Consider the following 16961-nt stretch of genomic DNA (forward strand, 5'->3'; position numbering starts at 1 on the left):
CTGGGATAGACGGGACGCAAATGTCCCACTTGGCCAATTGCCAGGGAAAATGCAGAGCGCAAATTCAAATAAAATTCTAACTTTCATTAAATCACACATGTAAGAAACCAAATGAAAGCTACACTCGTTGTGAATCCAGCCAACATGTCAGATTTCAAAAAGGCTTTTCGGCGAAAGCATAAGAAGCTATTATCTGATGATAGCACAACAGTAAACAAAGAGAATAGCATATTTCAACCCTGCAGGCACCACACAAAACGCAGAAATAAAATATAAATAATGCCTTACCTTTGACGAGCTTCTTTTGTTGGCACTCCAATATGTCCCATAAACATCACAAATGGTCCGTTTGTTCGATTAATTCCGTCGATATATATCCAAAATGTCCATTATTTGACGTGTTTGATCCAGAAAAAAACTGCTTCCAATTTGCGCAACGTCACTACAAACTATCTCAAAAGTTACCTGTAAACTTTTCCAAAACATTTCAAACTACTTTTGTAATACAACTTTAGGTATTTTTAAACGTTAATAATCGATCAAATTGAAGACGGGTCTATCTGTTTTCAATACAGGAGGATCACAAACTAACGCTACTTTTTTAGTCCTGCGCAACTCTCAAACAGTACACATAACGTTACCCTGATCCAAGATGGCTGTACTTCTTCATTTCACAAAGGAATAACCTCAACCTATTTCCAAAGACTGGTGACAAATCTGAATGGTTAGTCCTCTGGGTTTTGCCTGCTACATAAGTTCTGTTATACTCACAGACATGATTCAAACAGTTTTAGAAACTTCATAGTGTTTTCTATCCAAATATACTAATAATATTATAATAATATTATTAGAATGAGTAGCAGGAAGTTGAAATTGGGCGCGCTATTTATCCAAAAGTGAAAATGCTGCCCCCTATTCCAAAGAGGTTAAAGTCTGAATGCCATTAATGAAGCCTATGGATAGAGTAGAATATAATAACTTTATTGTCCAAGGATGCAAGTCCAATATACATGTACTGTAGTTATTACCACACATGAGATTCCCACATTGTAGCCTGTACATTTAATATATTCACTGATCATGTACTCTTCCTTGGCAAATAAAGGTGCGGTTCAGGTATGAATCTCTGAGACATTATTTTTCAGTCATATCAAACTCCATTATTTGAATTATACACTTCAACAGTGTTTACCACTCCTGCTCCTGGGACATCAATGAAAACACAATGAAACTAAGCAATAGACTAGAAACATGATTGATTTGTAATTCATATATACAGAAGAAAAACTGCATATCTAACTCCCTTCATCTGAATTAATCTGAGGACACAGGATAGTATTTGAATGAGAAACTTAATTTCAACCAGTGGAGAATGTGAAACGCTTTATTGAAAGAAGTTCATTATCCAGGTGTTCTAAATACATAAATGCATTATAATTATGGCAATTGTAATATTATATTATAAATACAAGTTCAATCTGTACTTCAATGCACATATGGTGTGCATTATAAAATGAGGAAGAAACACGAGGTGTGGAAGACAGAAATGGAAAGAGATAAGAACAGCGGCAGACAGCATATCATTCATGAATTACAGTGCTACCCTAATATTCTTTCAGTTCACCACAATTGCGGTGTCTCCTAACCAGCCTTGGGCCCCCAGTTGGCCCGAAGGTTATCTTAAGAGCAGGTGAGGTGGCGATGACGGCACTGGCTTCCTCTCTCACATCAAAACATGCCTGCATATAACACGGTCAGTCAACATAATCAGGGGGTGAAATGTAAAACTGACCTTGGATCATTAACTCTGGAACTACTACATCTCTGTATGTATTTCAATGTAAAGCATGTCTTTAATAATACTTCCCGTTGACCCTCTGTGTCCGCCAGCTCAGATGCGGGAGTGGTTCACCAAAACAGCTGATATAACCTAGAGGATTTAGGGAGAAGTGGGAGAGAAATGAAGTTAAGAAGAGAGTCTGTTATTGGGTTTGTGTGGTCTCACCTGGTGTGGCAACCGAGTACTTTATGCTGAAAAACAGACACATTAGGACAAACAACAGAAGATAATGTCAATAGAAGATACTGTATGTGACGCAGACACCTATCGGAGTGTACCTGAAACATTTAAATATAGAGGGCTATGTGTCTCACCACTTGGTTATTGCAAGGCTAACCCCCAGGGAAATCATGACTTGACAGCAACAGATAGTCTAGTGAAAATGGCTGTGTTTTTATGTGGTGTAAATCTAAAAATTAGCAGCTGACATCTTAAGTTTTTTTTAATTAATGCATGTGAGACAAGTTCCATGTACAACAAGACAGGCAGAGATGGAGAAATATAACACAGAAGAGTTTAATTACCCCAGGTTATGGTCACCTTTGCCAGAAATAAAGATTCCACGGCCTGTTCCTCGGACAGTGAACATCTGGCAATGTCTACATTTTCGACTCCTTGATCAGCTCGCTCTCTGAAAGTAAAGAAAACAGCTTAATTGTTATAGATATCAAAACAATAATTGAGATATGACCGTTCAATCTAAAGCAGCAGATGTCATTTTTAGGATCCGTCAATACAGCCCAGTGCTGCTTACCTGAGATGCCATCTTCGTAGGTGTCCACTTTGACTTCCTTTGTGTTGAAAAAAAGTTGCTTTCAGAACAATTATTTTTGATTGAAAATAAAAAGGTTTTGCTCTCGACAAAAAGACACAAATGTACCTCCATAGCATATAACAATTTGCCGGTGAATAACCAGACCTTCATACAAACGTGCTACTGTATGCAGAATTCTTCATGCACAACCGAAGATGCTGCCATATCCTGCCAGCACACCCACAAGCGAACCACTCAGGAGCAGAATGATGACCCGTGGAAGAGGGAAAGGAATGTGATGGGAACAGCAATTTGTTGCAAGTTGTGGAGAGGGGCTAATAGCTGAACAATAAACTATTCAACCTTTACTAAAGAAGAGTCTAATAGCCGAGCTAGGTGTGAAATAAAAACCTATCACAGACCAGATTTGCCCTAACGACCAAGGGTAGCTTGCTACTAAATGTAATAAATTAATGACTTTTCAAATAAGTTACCTAACAAGTTATGTTGGCTAACAATTTGTTAGCTACGCTGTCCTTACGAACCACATAGCATATCATTACAGCAGTATGTACCGGTATGTTATCTTCTTGGCGCACCCATCCCGTTAGCGGGATCATTTTCGCCAACATCCACTGAATTGCAGAGCGCCAAATTCAAATTAAATTACAACAAATATTTAATTTTCATGAAATCACAAGTGCAATATAGCAAAACACAGCTTAGCTTGTTGTTAATCCACCTGGTGTGTCAAATTTCAAAAAAGCTTTACGGCTAAAGCAAACCAAGCGTTTATGTAAGGACATCTCACTCAGCAGACAACATATTACAAACAGCTAGCAGCAAAGTAGATTGGTCACGAAAGTCAGAGAAGCAATAAAATGAATCGCTTACAAGGGGAACAACTACTTCAAGGTCTCAGAGTGAGTGATCTCACTGATTTAAACGCTATTAGCGCGCACCCTGCTAACTAGCTAGCCATTTCACACCGGTTACAAAAGATAGCCAGAAGAGGACTGGCCACCCCACATAGCCTGGTTCCTCTCTAGGTTTCTTCCTAGGTTTTGGCCTTTCTAGGGAGTTTTTCCTCGCCACCGTGCTTCTACACCTGCATTGCTTGCTGTTTGGGGTTTTAGGCTGGGTTTCTGTACAGCACTTTGAGATATCAACTGATGTACGGAGGGCTATATAAATACATTTGATTTGATTTGATAGCCCTATTTGGTAAAAGACCAAGTCCATATTATGACAAGAACAGCTCAAATAAGCAAAAAGAAATGACAGTCCATCATTACTTTAAGACATGAAGGTCAGTCAATGCAGAATATTTCAAGAACTTTGAAAGTTTCTTGAAGTGCTGTCGCAAAAACTATCAAGCTCTATAATGAAACTAGCTCTCATGAGGACCGCCAGGGTACGCTCAAACCGGTGTGATTAGAACACTTATTTGGAACGGCCAGTTTCGATTGATGCAGAAGTTAGCATTTGACCTGGCCACACTGAAAAATGTAGGCTACATTTATCTTAGCGCTAACTGAGGAAAAATTGATGCAACACAAGCAGTCATATTTAGATTACTCTCGGCTGACAGGAACTACAATATGAATTAGCTAATAGCAATTACTTTATAATTAATCACATCACCATTGATCTAAATAATTCAGTAAAACCCTTTCTAGAAATTGAAATTAATCTGACGATAGGTAGTTTGTGCACGCCGACATGTTTGTTTTTTCAAGGTCAACCATAGATATCAAATCAAATTTTATTGGTCACATACATGTGTTTTGCAGATGTTATTGCGGGTGTAGAGGAATTCTTGTGAGGAGACAAGATGAGTTTGGTCTGGTTACAGTATGCATGTTGAAGGGGGAGTGTTGTCTACCATCGTTCACATCCCATCATTCACTTCCGGAGGTTTACTCGAAATATTTGTGAACCCTCCCTCATCTTATTTTGTTACATCTTTGGTCCGATAGACATTTACATGAAACCCAGAATGCATTGCTTGTCAACAAACATGGCTCCACACATTAGCTTAGCTCATTATAATCACTACAACCTTCAAAAAAGTATTTTACACAAATAATATGTGTCCATTACAATCTATGCAAGAATGTGAATGCATGATTTGTCACCAGTACTTGAAAATGTGAGTAAAACGGTAAATAAATAAATAATTAACTTCTTGCGTCAAGCCATGCCGGATCCGGTAGCGTAATCATAGCCTCAAGCTCAATATCATAACGCAACGTTAACTATTCATGAAAATCGCAAATGAAATGAAATTAATATGCTAACTCTCAAGCTTAGCCTTTTGTTAACAACACTGTCATCTCAGATTTTCAAAAATATGCTTCTCTACCATAGCAAACTAGCATTTAGCATTTAGCGTTAGCATTGAGCATTAGCATTTAGCGTTAGCATTTAGCGTTAGCATTAGCAGGCCACATTTTCACAAAAACCAGCAAAAACATTCAATAAATCATTTACCTTTGAAGAACTTCGGATGTTTTCAATGAGGAGACTCAGTTAGATAGCAAATGTTCAGTTTTTCCTGAAAGATTTTTTGTGCAGGAGAAATCGGTCCGTTTTGTGCGTCACGTTTGGCTACCAAAAAAAAACGAAAATTCAGTTATCCAAACGCCGAACTTTTTTCCAAATTAACTCCATAATATCGACTGAAACATGGCAAACATTGTTTAGAACCAATCCTCAAGGTGTTTTTCACATATCTCTTCAATGATGTATCGTTCCTGGAAGTATCCTTCTCCTTCTGTAACGCAAGGTACAATGGTTGCCACTGGGAATTACGCACCGATTTAGACAAAGGACACTGGACGGCCCCCTGGCAAATGTAGTCTCTTATGGCCAATCTTCCAATGATATGCCTACAAATACGCTACAATGCTGCAGACATCTTGGATGAACGGCAGAGCGCATAAGCTCGTTCACAGCATATTCACAGCCATATAAGGAGACGTTAGTAAACACAGCGTCAAAAATCCTGTTCATTTCCTGTTTGAAGTTTCATCTTGGTTTCGCCTGTAGCATTAGTTCTGGGGCACTCACAGATAATATCTTTGCAGTTTTGGAAACGTCAGAGTTTTGTCTTTCCAAGGCTGTCAATTCGTGACAAAATATTGCGCTTAAAACGGGCACGTCTTTTTATCCAATAATTACATAGCGCCCCCATAGGTTGAAGAGGTTAAAACACAAAATATTTTCTGCTAGTGATTTATTAACACAGACTGATAGTGGATGAAGTACAGGTGGTCTGTGGGAGCTAGAAGGCCGCCAACCATGTCATCCCTCCTGGTCCTGCTATTTGCTTTGATGACTCTCAGTCTGCAGTGCAAAGCTCCTTGCTATTTCCCTCTGAGAAAGTGTGCTTCAAGCTGTTTCTGACAAAGGAACTGGTGGGAGAGATAGTAAAGGAGACCAATCTCTACGCCTTGGAGCTACAGGAGAAGATAAACAGTCATTCCCATGGGACGAGAAAATAAGAATTCCCTGAGAGAATACTGGAGCACAGATCCCATGTTTGCAACTCCTTTCTTAGTCACCTTCTTTTCTCAAGACCACTTCCTAATTCGGCAGCGTTGTCTGCATTTCGTCCACAATGCTGCTGCCAACCTAAATGACCCATTACATCAAATAAGAAATGTTCTTACCAGCCTGACATCAGCATTTGGTCGGGTCCTTGTGCCATACAAGGACCTATGCACCGATGAGTCCCTGATGTTATGGAAGTTGGCTGGCGGTCCGTTAACCTGTTGCGACGAGCAATCCCGTATCCGGGATTGTAATTATAGTCTCAAGCTCATTACCATAACGCAACGTTAACTATTCATGAAAATCGCAAATGAAATGAAATAAATATATTGGCTCTCAAGCTTAGCCTTTTGTTAACAACACTGTCATCTGAGATTTTAAAAATATGCTTTTCAACCATAGCAAAACAAGCATTTGTGTAAGAGTATTCATAGCTAGCATAGCATTAAGCCTAGCATTCAGCAGGCAACATTTTCACAAAAACAAGAAAAGCATTCAAATAAAATCATTTACCTTTGAAGAACTTCGGATGTTTTCAATGAGGAGACTCTCAGTTAGATAGCAAATGTTCAGTTTTTCCAAAAATATTATTTGTGTAGGAGAAATCGCTCCGTTTTGTTCATCACGTTTGGCTAAGAAAAAACCCAATTTTTTTTTTCCAAATTAACTCCATAATATCGACAGAAACATGGCAAACGTTGTTTAGAATCACTCCTCAAGGTGTTTTTCACATATCTATTCGATGATAAGTCATTCGTGGCAGTTTGGTTTCTCCTCTGAATCACATGGAAAAATACATGCAGCTGGAGATTACGCACCGATTTCGACGGAGGACACCAGGAGGACACCTGGTAAATGTAGTCTCTTATGGTCAATCTTCCAATGATATGCCTACAAATACGTCACAATGCTGCAGACACCTTGGGGAAACGACAGAAAGTGTAGGCTCGTTCCTGGCGCATTCACAGCCATATAAGGAGACATTGGAACACAGCGACTCAAAAATCTAGCTCACTTCCTGTTTGAAGTTTCATCTTGGTTTCGCCTGTAGCATTAGTTCTGTGGCACTCACAGACTATATCTTTGCAGTTTTGGAAACGTCAGAGTGTTTGCTTTCCAAAGCTGTAAATTATATGCATAGTGGAGCATCTTTTCGTGACAAAATATCTTGTTTAAAACGGGAACGTTTTTCATCCAAAAATGAAATACTGCCCCCAGAGGTTCAAGAGGTTAATATATTCCTTCCAAAAGGTACAGGTTATGTGCGACGTGAAGACAGGATTCTTCCAGGACATTATAGTCTACACAGAGTCCACCACTGACATCCAACATTTTAGAGGGGCTTTGGGTGTCCGGGTCCATGGTGATGACCATACTGGCTCCTCATCTCGGCAAGGGACACAATTTTCACGTGCACAAATTTGTACAGCAATCACCCACTCTTCCAGTATCTGCTCTCCCAACAGCACAGGGGGCTGTGGCACAGTCAGGTCGAACAGGAACGGGATGCCAGCATTCATATGCAGAGAGGGAAGTGGAGTTCAAGGTGAATGGTCAACAGCTGGCAGTAAAGTGGCATGACAAATGAAACATCCATGTCCTCTCCACTGTCCATACAGCAACCATGTCGGCAACAGGGAAGATGGACCACCTGACGGGAGGGAGAAAAATCAACTAGACTATGTGCTTGACAATAACGCCAAAATGGGGGCAGTGGATAAGCCGGACATGATAAACAGCTTTGTGGAATGCACTCAGAAACCAACAAGTGTTATAAGAAGATATTTTTCTTTCTAATCGACAATGCTGCCCTCAATGGCCACATAGTTCACCGCCAACTAACAGGTGAGATGATTACTGAATAAGGTATTTTTTTGTAACTGGACGTACAGTTCACATACAAATCATATACAGTTATTATAGTGACAATATCTCACCAACCTACCCACTGCCCCCTCATCCTCTCCACTCCCTCATAGGTAAAGTAATTACCTACCAAAATTACAGAGAAAACCTGAGAGAGCTGCGGAGGAGCACCACACCCCTCAGCGCCCATCCACTGGGGGACGTCCTGCTGCAGACAATCCCCTATGACTCACTGCACGGCATTTTCCCTGTGAAGTCCCTCAAGCTGCTGCACACGGTTATCGCACACAGGGGCACTGCAAAGACTGCCTGTATGGCACCAGGAGAAGGAAGCAGATGAGGTTGACAAAGTACATGTGTTTAGCTTGTGACACACCCCTGTCTGTTTCACCATGCTTTGGTGAGTACCATGTGCTCATTGAGCAAATCTGCAGCAATTACTGACTGACTGACTTGACCTGTGATCTGCCATGATTCTATACCTTTAGAGGTAGGGGGTGGACATGCAGTTATTGTTCAATCACTGCATGAATATGAAATATGGGTCAGGCATATTCACAAGTCTTTTCTTGCAGTTTTTTTCCCTCTAGTAAAACAAGTTTTTGTTGTTGTTCAACCACCACCAATACGTCAATAAAACACATGACTATTTCATGTAGACCTGTGTGTTTTCATCCAGTAAAGCTGTTAAGGTGTGTACACTAACATACAAAAGCTGGCCTCAATCTTCAGCTCGTAGGATTTCCAGTTCCAGTTATGATATTGGCAAATAATGTTCAATACTTTTTGTGTGTGTGGTTTCTGAAAGTACACAATAAAGAGGAAGTATTAGTAATTAGAATACAATATCAGGATATTGCAATAAAACAACATTACAAAATAACATAGCACTGCTATAAAAAAATAGTATATTGCATTGACAAAAATCACAAATATGAGTTATTTAACAGTAAAAAACAATAACTGTTGAGCTCCACAAGGGAGCGGGACATACATAAACTATTTTAACGTAATAAGGCACTTTGATAGAAATGCACACATGTCCAAAGTTACTATCATGTAGTAATGAAAGCAACAATGAAGGTAGAGCAGGCACCAAAACGTTTGTGCAGGTCCTGTTCTGACTGAAGATGCGCAAATGTCTGCGTACTTGATCTGCAGAAACAATGGAGAAGTGCTTGGGGAAGGTTGTCCGGCACAGTAATGCCTGAAAAAGGAATTGTCAGCAAAAGTGAAATGGCCTACTGTTATGTGAATTAATCCAGAGGCGGAACACACCTCAATTCAAACTGTTAGAAAATAAAACTTGTTAGAAAATCCTTTCAAATTGATAAATTGAAACAGCCTATAAAGTTTGAGGGCAGTTTGAGGGCATTGCAAATTAACTCTCCTGTTGCGTAATTTTGGAACAGAGCATTCTGACATCACGTGCATAAGAAACTCATACCGTGGCGACCGTTAGAGATATTTGGAACTCACACTTGGTAAGGTTAAGACATGAAGATCAGTCAATACTGAACATTTCAAGAACTTTGAAAGTGTATTCAAGTGCTTTTATGAAACTGGCTCTCATGAGGACCACCACAGGAAAGGAAGACCCAAGTTCATTAGAGTTACCAGCCTTAGAAATTGCAGCCCAGAGGAGACTGCGTGAGTCAGGCCGTCATGGTTGAATTTCTGCAACAAAAAAAACACTACTAAATGACACCAATAATAATAAGAGAAACACATGGGCCAAGAAACATGAGGAATGGACATTAGACCAGTGGAAATCTGTCCTTTGGTCTGATGAGTCCAAATTTGAGATTTTTGGTTCCAAACGCCATGTCCTTGTGAGATGCAAAGTAGGTGAACGGATGATCTCCGCATATGTGGTTCCCCCCATGAAGCGAGGAGGAGGTGTGATGGTGCTCTGCTGGTGACACTGTCAGTGATTTATTTAGAATTCAAGATGCACTTAACCAGAATGGCTACCACAGCATTCTGCAGCGATACGCCATTCCATCTGATTTGTGCTTAGTGAGAGTATCATTCTTTTTTCAAGACACCTCCAGGCTGTGTAGGGGCAATTTTACCAAGGAGTGTGATGTAGTGCTGCAGCAGATGACCTGGCCTCCACAATCACCCAACCTCAACCCAATTGAGATAGTTTGGGATGAGTTGGACCTCAGAGTGATAGAAAAGCAGCCAACAAGTGCTTATCATATGTGGGAACTCCTTCAAGACTGTTGGAAAATCTTTCCAGGTGAATCTGGTTGCGAGAATGCCAAGTGTGTGCAAAGCTTTCAAGGCAAATTGAGGCTAATTTGAAGAATCTAAAAACTAAAATATATTTAGATTTGTTTAACATGATTTGATATGTTATTACATAGTTTTGATGTCTTCCCTATTATTCTACAATGTAGAAAATAGTAAAAATAAAGAAAAGCCCTTGAATGAGTAGGTGTCCAAACTTTTTTGACTGGTACTGTAATTTAAGGCAACCATATCCGTTGATTTTTACTTATTTTGTACCTGTTTCCTCCAGCATCTTCACAAGGTCCTTTGCTGTTGTTATGGGATTGATTTGCACTTTTCACACCAAAGTAACTTCACCTCTAGGAGTTAGAACGCGTCTCCTTCCTGAGCGGTATGGTGGCTGCGTGGTCCAATGGTGTTTATACTTGCATACTATTATTTGTACAGATGAACGTGGTACCTTCAGACATTTGGAAATTGCTCCCAAGGATGAACCAGACTTGTAGAGGTCTACAATTCTTTTTCTGAAGTCTTGGCTGATTTCTTTTGGTTTTCTCATGATGTCAAGCAACTGCGTTTGAAGGCAGGCCTTGAAATACATCCACAGGTACACCTCCAATTGACTCAAATGATGTCAATTAGCCTATCAGAAGCTTCTAAAGCCATGACATAATTTTCTGAAATTGTACAAGCTGTGTAAACACATAGTCAACTTAGTGTATGTGAACTTCTGACCCACTGGAATTATGATACAGTGAATTATAAGTTTAAAAAATCTGTCTGTAAACAATTGTTGGAAAAATTACACAAAGTAGATGTCCTAACGCACTTGCCAAAACTACAGTTTGTTAAACCTCTTGAATCTAGGGGGCACTATTTTCATTTTTGGAAAAATAACGTCCCCGAAGTAAACAGGCTATTTTGTCAGGACAAAGATGCTAGAATATGCATATAATTGACAGCTTAGGATAGAAAACACTCTAAAGTTTCCAAAACTGTAAAAATATTGTCTGTGAGTATAACAGAACTGATATTGCTTGTGTGCAAAAGGCATGAGGAGGTAGGCGAATAATTACAATTTTGCAGATTAACACTGGAGTGATAAATGATCAGATGGTCATGTACAGGTAGAGATACTGGTGTGCAAAAGAGCAGAAAAGTAAATAAATATAAACAGTATGGGGATGAGGTAGGTAAATTGGGTGGGCTATTTACCGATAGACTATGTACAGCTGCAGCGATCGGTTAGCTGCTCAGATAGCAGATGTTTGAAGTTGGTGAGGGAGATAAAAGTCTCCAACTTCAGCGATTTTTGCAATTCATTCCAGTCACAGGCAGCAGAGAACTGGAACGAAAGGCGTCCAAATGAGGTGTTGGCTTTAGGGATGATCAGTGAGATACACCTGCTGGAGCGCGTGCTACGGGTGGGTGTTGCCATTGTGACCAGTGAACTGAGATAAGGCGGAGCTTTATCTAGCATGGACTTGTAGATGACCTGGAGCCAGTGGGTCTGGCGACGAATATGTAGCGAGGGCCAGCCGACTAGAGCATACAGGCCGCGGTGGTGGGTGGTATAAGGTGCTTTAGTAACAAAATGGATGGCACTGTGATAAACTGCATCCAGTTTGCTGAGTATTGGAAGCTATTTTGTAGATGACATCGCCGAAGTCGAGGATCGGTAGGATAGTCAGTTTTACTAGGGTAAGTTTGGCGGCGTGAGTGAAGGAGGCTTTGTTGCGGAATAGGAAGTAGACTCTAGATTTGATCTTAGATTGGAGATGTTTGATATGAGTCTGGAAGGAGAGTTTACAGTCTAGCCAGACACCTAGGTACTTATAGATCTCCACATATTCTAGGTCGGAACCATCCAGGGTGGTGATGCTAGTCGGGCGTGCGGGTGCAGGCAGCGAACGGTTGAAAAGCATGCATTTGGTTTTTACTAGTGTTTACGAGCAGTTGGAGGCCACGGAAGGAGTGTTGTATGGCGTTGAAGCTCGTTTGGAGGTTAGATAGCACAGTGTGCAAGGAAAGGCCAGAAGTATACAGAATGGTATCGTCTGCGAAGAGGTGGATCAGGGAATCGCCCGCAGCAAGAGCAACATCATTGATATATACAGAGAAAAGAGTCGGCCCGAGAATTGAACCCTGTGGCACCCCCATAGAGACTGCCAGAGGACCGGACAACATGCCCTCCGATTTGACACACTGAACTCTGTCTGCAAAGTAGTTGGTGAACCAGGCAAGACAGTCATTAGAAAAACCGAGGCTACTGAGTCTGCCGATAAGAATATGGTGATTGACAGAGTCGAAAGCCTTGGCCAGGTCGATGAAGACGGCTGCACAGTACTGTCTTATATTGATGGCGGTTATGATATCGTTTAGTACCTTGAGCGTGGCTGAGGTGCACCCGTGACCGACTCGGAAACCAGATTGCACAGCGGAGAAGGTACGGTGGGATTAGAGATGGTCAGTGACCTGTTTGTTGACTTGGCTTTCGAAGACCTTAGATAGGCAGGGCAGGATGGATATAGGTCTGTAAAAGTTTGGGTCCAGGGTGTCTCCCCCTTTGAAGAGGGCGATGACTGCGGCAGCTTTCCAATCCTTGGGGATCTCAGACGATATGAAAGAGAGGTTGAACAGGCTGGTAATAGGGGTTGCGACAATGGCGGCGGATAGTTTCAGAAATAGAGGGTCCAGATTGTCAAGCCCAACTGATTTGTACGGGTCCAGGTTTTGCAGCTCTTTCAGAACATCTGCTATCTGGATTTGGGTATAGGAGAACCTGGAGAGGCTTGGGCGAGTAGCTGCGGGGGGGGGGGGGCGGAGCTGTTGGCCGAGGTTGGAGTAGCCAGGAGAAAGGCATGGCCAGCCGTTGAGAAATGCATGTTGAAGTTTTCGACAATCATGGATTTATCGGTAGTGACTGTGTTACCTAGCCTCAGTGCAGTGGGCAGCTGGGAGGAGGTGCTCTTGTTCTCCATGGACTTTACAGTGTCCCAGAACTTTTTGGAGTTAGAGCTACAGAATGCAAATTTCTGCCTGAAGAAGCTGGCCTTGGCTTTCCTGACTGACTGCGTGTATTGGTTCCTGACTTCCCTGAACAGTTGCATATCGCGGGGACTATTCGATGCTATTGCAGTCCACCACAGGATGTTTTTGTGCTGGTCGAGGGCAGTCAGGTCTGGAGTGAACCAAGGGCTATATCTGTTCTTAGTTCTGAAAGAGGTTAAGGTATCTTTATTTTTACTCAAGTATGACGATTGGGTACTTTTTCCACCACTGCTTGTCTGTCTCTCGCCTCTGGGTAAGGGCTGGTAGCTGGGGGAGGCGGGCAAAGTGCTTAAATGGGTTTGGAAGTGTTTTGATGCAAACATTTATAAGACTCTAATTCAAGGCAAGGTCAGAGATGCACCTTCTGATTCTGTAATCATCTGCCTCACTTCTCAACTCCACATGACAGCTTTGGTAATCTCACTGGCACCGTGGTCGCTCTGCCTTTGAAATGTCAGCCTGCAGAGTGTCATCAGGGCAATGATTTACTAGACATTTGGGGGAGGGGTGGTGTTCTTTTTTGAGTAAGCCGAGAAAGGAAAGAGGTGTGAGCATAACTGTTGCATCGTGACTGACCCCCACTCCTTGTGCTTGTTAGCGCTGAATTCATAGGTGTGTGTGTGTGTGTGTGGTATAGCTCTAAACATCTGTTGTTCAAGCTCTCACTGTGTTCTGTATCCTGTCTTCCCAAGAATCTCCCCAAGTCTTCCTTCCTCCTTCTTTCTAAGAGGTTCTAAGGGATTCGTTATGTTTTTCTTATGATGAGGGAATCAGGGGTGAAGGGAGATGAACTATACAATATTGTGTGTGGGCAACATTAAAACTGCACCATGTAACTTTTTGGGCAACCTGACCAAATTAACATATAAATGTGAGTAATAGATCTGTCATTCTCATTGAAAGCAAGGATAAGAAGCGGTAAGTCTATTCTATGTGTGTTATTTATATGCTTCCCATACTTAAGTTTTGTGTTTGCGTTTTGTACTTTCGATTTTGTACACCAGCTTCAAACAGCTAAAAATACAACATTTCTAATCAGATCTACACCAACAATAAGTCATCCAAATGATAACCACAGACATTCTCTAACCTTCAATGTCTCACTTGTCTGTTTCTCACACACACACACACACACACACACACACACACACACACACACACACACACACACGCGCTAACAAGCACACCGAGGGTTTGTCAGTCACGATACAACAGTTCCGCTCACTCCTCGCACCTTTCTGCCTTCTCTGCATCTTGGCTCACTCAAAAAACAGCACCACCCCTCCCCCAAGTGTCTAGTAAATCGTTGCCCTGATGACACTATGCAGTCTGATATTTCACAGGCAGAGCGACTGCTGTGCCAGTGAGATTATCAAAAGTGCCAAGTAGAGTTGAGAAGCGAGGCAGATGATTACAGAATCAGAAGGTGCATCTCTGACCTTGCCTTGAATTAAAGTCTTAATGATGTGTTTGCATCAAAGCACTTCCAAATCCATTTTAGGCACCCAACCCCTTCCCCCATCTACCACCCCATACCCAGATGCGAAAGACAGGCAAGCCCTCACACAAGTTTTCTGAATCAGGGGAATAACTTGGATGCTACTGCTGCTGCAGCTTCCAATTCAGATCACACCCTCGGTTCACCTGGCTGTACATCCCATTCCTTAACAGCATCCGATCAACAACAAAGATTAGTCAGAGGACAGAGGAAGATTAATGATATTTCTTGTTAACTAACTATAGTTTTGGCATGTCGGTTAGGACATCTACTTTGTGCATGACACAAGTCATTTTTCCAACAATTGTTTACAGACAAATTATTTCACTTATATTTCACGGTATCACAATTCCAGTGGGTCAGAAGTTTACATACACTATGTTGACTGTGCCTTTAAAAAAACTGGAAAATTCCCGAAAATGATGACATTGCTTTAGAAACTTCTGATAGGCTAATTGACATACTTTGAGTCAGTTGGAGGTGTAACCGTGGATGGATCTCAAGGCCGACCTTCAAACTCTGTGTCTCTTTGCTTGACATCATGAGAAAATCAAAAGAAATCAGCCAAGACTTTAGACAAATACATTTAAACTCAGTTTTTCACAATTCCTGACAAATTTACGCACTTATCAAGAGAACATCCCTGGTCATCCCTACTGCCTCTGACATGGCGGACTCACTAAAGACAAATGCTTTGTTTATAAATTATGTCTGCAGGCTGTAGTGTGAACCTGGCAATCAGTAAATAAAAAAAACATGACAATTGTGCCATCTGGTTTGCTTAATATAAGCAATTTGAAATTATATATTTTTTTATTTGATACTTAAGAATATTTTTGCAATTATATTTACTTTTAATACTTATGTACAGTTGAAGTCGGAAGTTTACATACACCTTAGCCAACTACATTTAAACTCAGTTTTTCACAATTCCTGACATTTAATCAGAGTAAAAAATCCATGTCTTAGGTCAGTTAGGATCACCACTTTATTTTAAGAATGTGAAATGTCAGAATAATAGTAGAGAGAATTATTTATTTCAGCTTTTATTTCTTTCATCGCATTCCCAGTGGGTCAGAAGTTTATATACACTGAATTTGTATTTGGTAGCATTGCCTTTAAATCGTTTAACTTGGGTCAAACATTTCGGACAGCCTTCCAGAAGCTTCCCACAATAAATTGGTTGAATTTTGGCCCATCCCTCCTGACAGAGCTGATGTAACTGAGTCAAGTTTGAAGGCCTCCTTGCTCGCACACGCTTTTTCAGTTCTGCCCACACATTTTCTATAGGTTTAAGGTCAGGGCTTTGTGATGGCCACTCCAATATCTTGACTTTGTTGTCCTTAATGATGTTGCTCTTGCTGCTGGTGATTCTCTGATCCACCTCTACGCAGACGACACCCTTCTGTATACATCTGGCCCTTCTTTGGACACTGTGCTAACAAACCTCCAAACGAGCTTCAACACCATACAACACTCCTTCTGTGGCCTCAGCCACGCGAATACGACAACAGGTTCTTCGCAAGTTAATTTTGCAGTATTGACACAGATATTGTTAGAAAAACAAGGCCGTTCGCTATGGGTTCTGAAGAGTTAAAAGAGAATACATAATGTTTTCACAACTCTATACAATTTCTTCATGTCCGCACTCGCTGAAGCTGTGTCTGTGCCACCTGATGAAAACAGTGTCTTTGAATCTCCTGGACCTTAGCTATTGGTGTGTTTTGGGGATCAAGCTCTTCAGGTGTTTTCTTTGGATAATCATAGGGAAAAGTGGGTAAGGGCAACTCTAAGGCCTTTATGCTGAGTTAGACAAAGAAAAACTGTCCTAAGCATCGCTAGGTCCTCAGATGGGGAGATATAATGGAATAGAATTTAAGGGGCTCTGAATCTTGGTCCCAACATCATATCAGAAGTAGTCTAGACTGGAGTGCTTCTACAACCTGTGACCCAGAATGGGGGGCTACAGTCTGTCATGGCCTCCTTGCTCTTGAAATTGGGACCCAGCAGCACTACTCCTTGGCCCAAGTCAGTGGAGGGAAGACTCCTGGAGCATTCTGCTGTCTCAATTACCATCCTTACAGAACTAATTTAGCCTCTGGGCCCATCCATGGCCGTGAAAGTGGTTTCACCAAGAGCTCCACACGCCCGTTGGATGC

The 16961-nt window shown here is 41.3% G+C and overlaps 1 protein-coding gene and 1 long non-coding RNA gene across 3 annotated transcripts in view; one reads left to right on the forward strand and one right to left on the reverse strand.

Moving 5' to 3' along the window:
- The window catches only part of LOC115113161 (pro-neuregulin-3, membrane-bound isoform), a 518264-nt gene that overhangs the window by 178942 nt on the left and 322361 nt on the right, over nucleotides 1-16961 (forward strand). The gene's annotated exons all lie outside the window — the stretch shown is intronic.
- LOC115113162 (uncharacterized) lies at nucleotides 966-8342 on the reverse strand. 2 transcript variants are annotated; one of them, XR_010461678.1, is made up of 4 exons: nucleotides 6663-8342; nucleotides 2595-2631; nucleotides 2365-2471; nucleotides 966-1930 (listed from the first exon to the last, which is right to left on the reverse strand). It is a non-coding gene; the product is annotated as an uncharacterized LOC115113162 (long non-coding RNA). The 2 variants fall into 2 exon arrangements; XR_003861082.2 differs by lacking the exon at nucleotides 6663-8342 and having other exon boundaries at nucleotides 2595-6648.

This window comes from Oncorhynchus nerka, linkage group LG28 (genome assembly GCF_034236695.1).
Source record: "Oncorhynchus nerka isolate Pitt River linkage group LG28, Oner_Uvic_2.0, whole genome shotgun sequence".
Lineage (NCBI taxonomy): Eukaryota > Metazoa > Chordata > Actinopteri > Salmoniformes > Salmonidae > Oncorhynchus > Oncorhynchus nerka.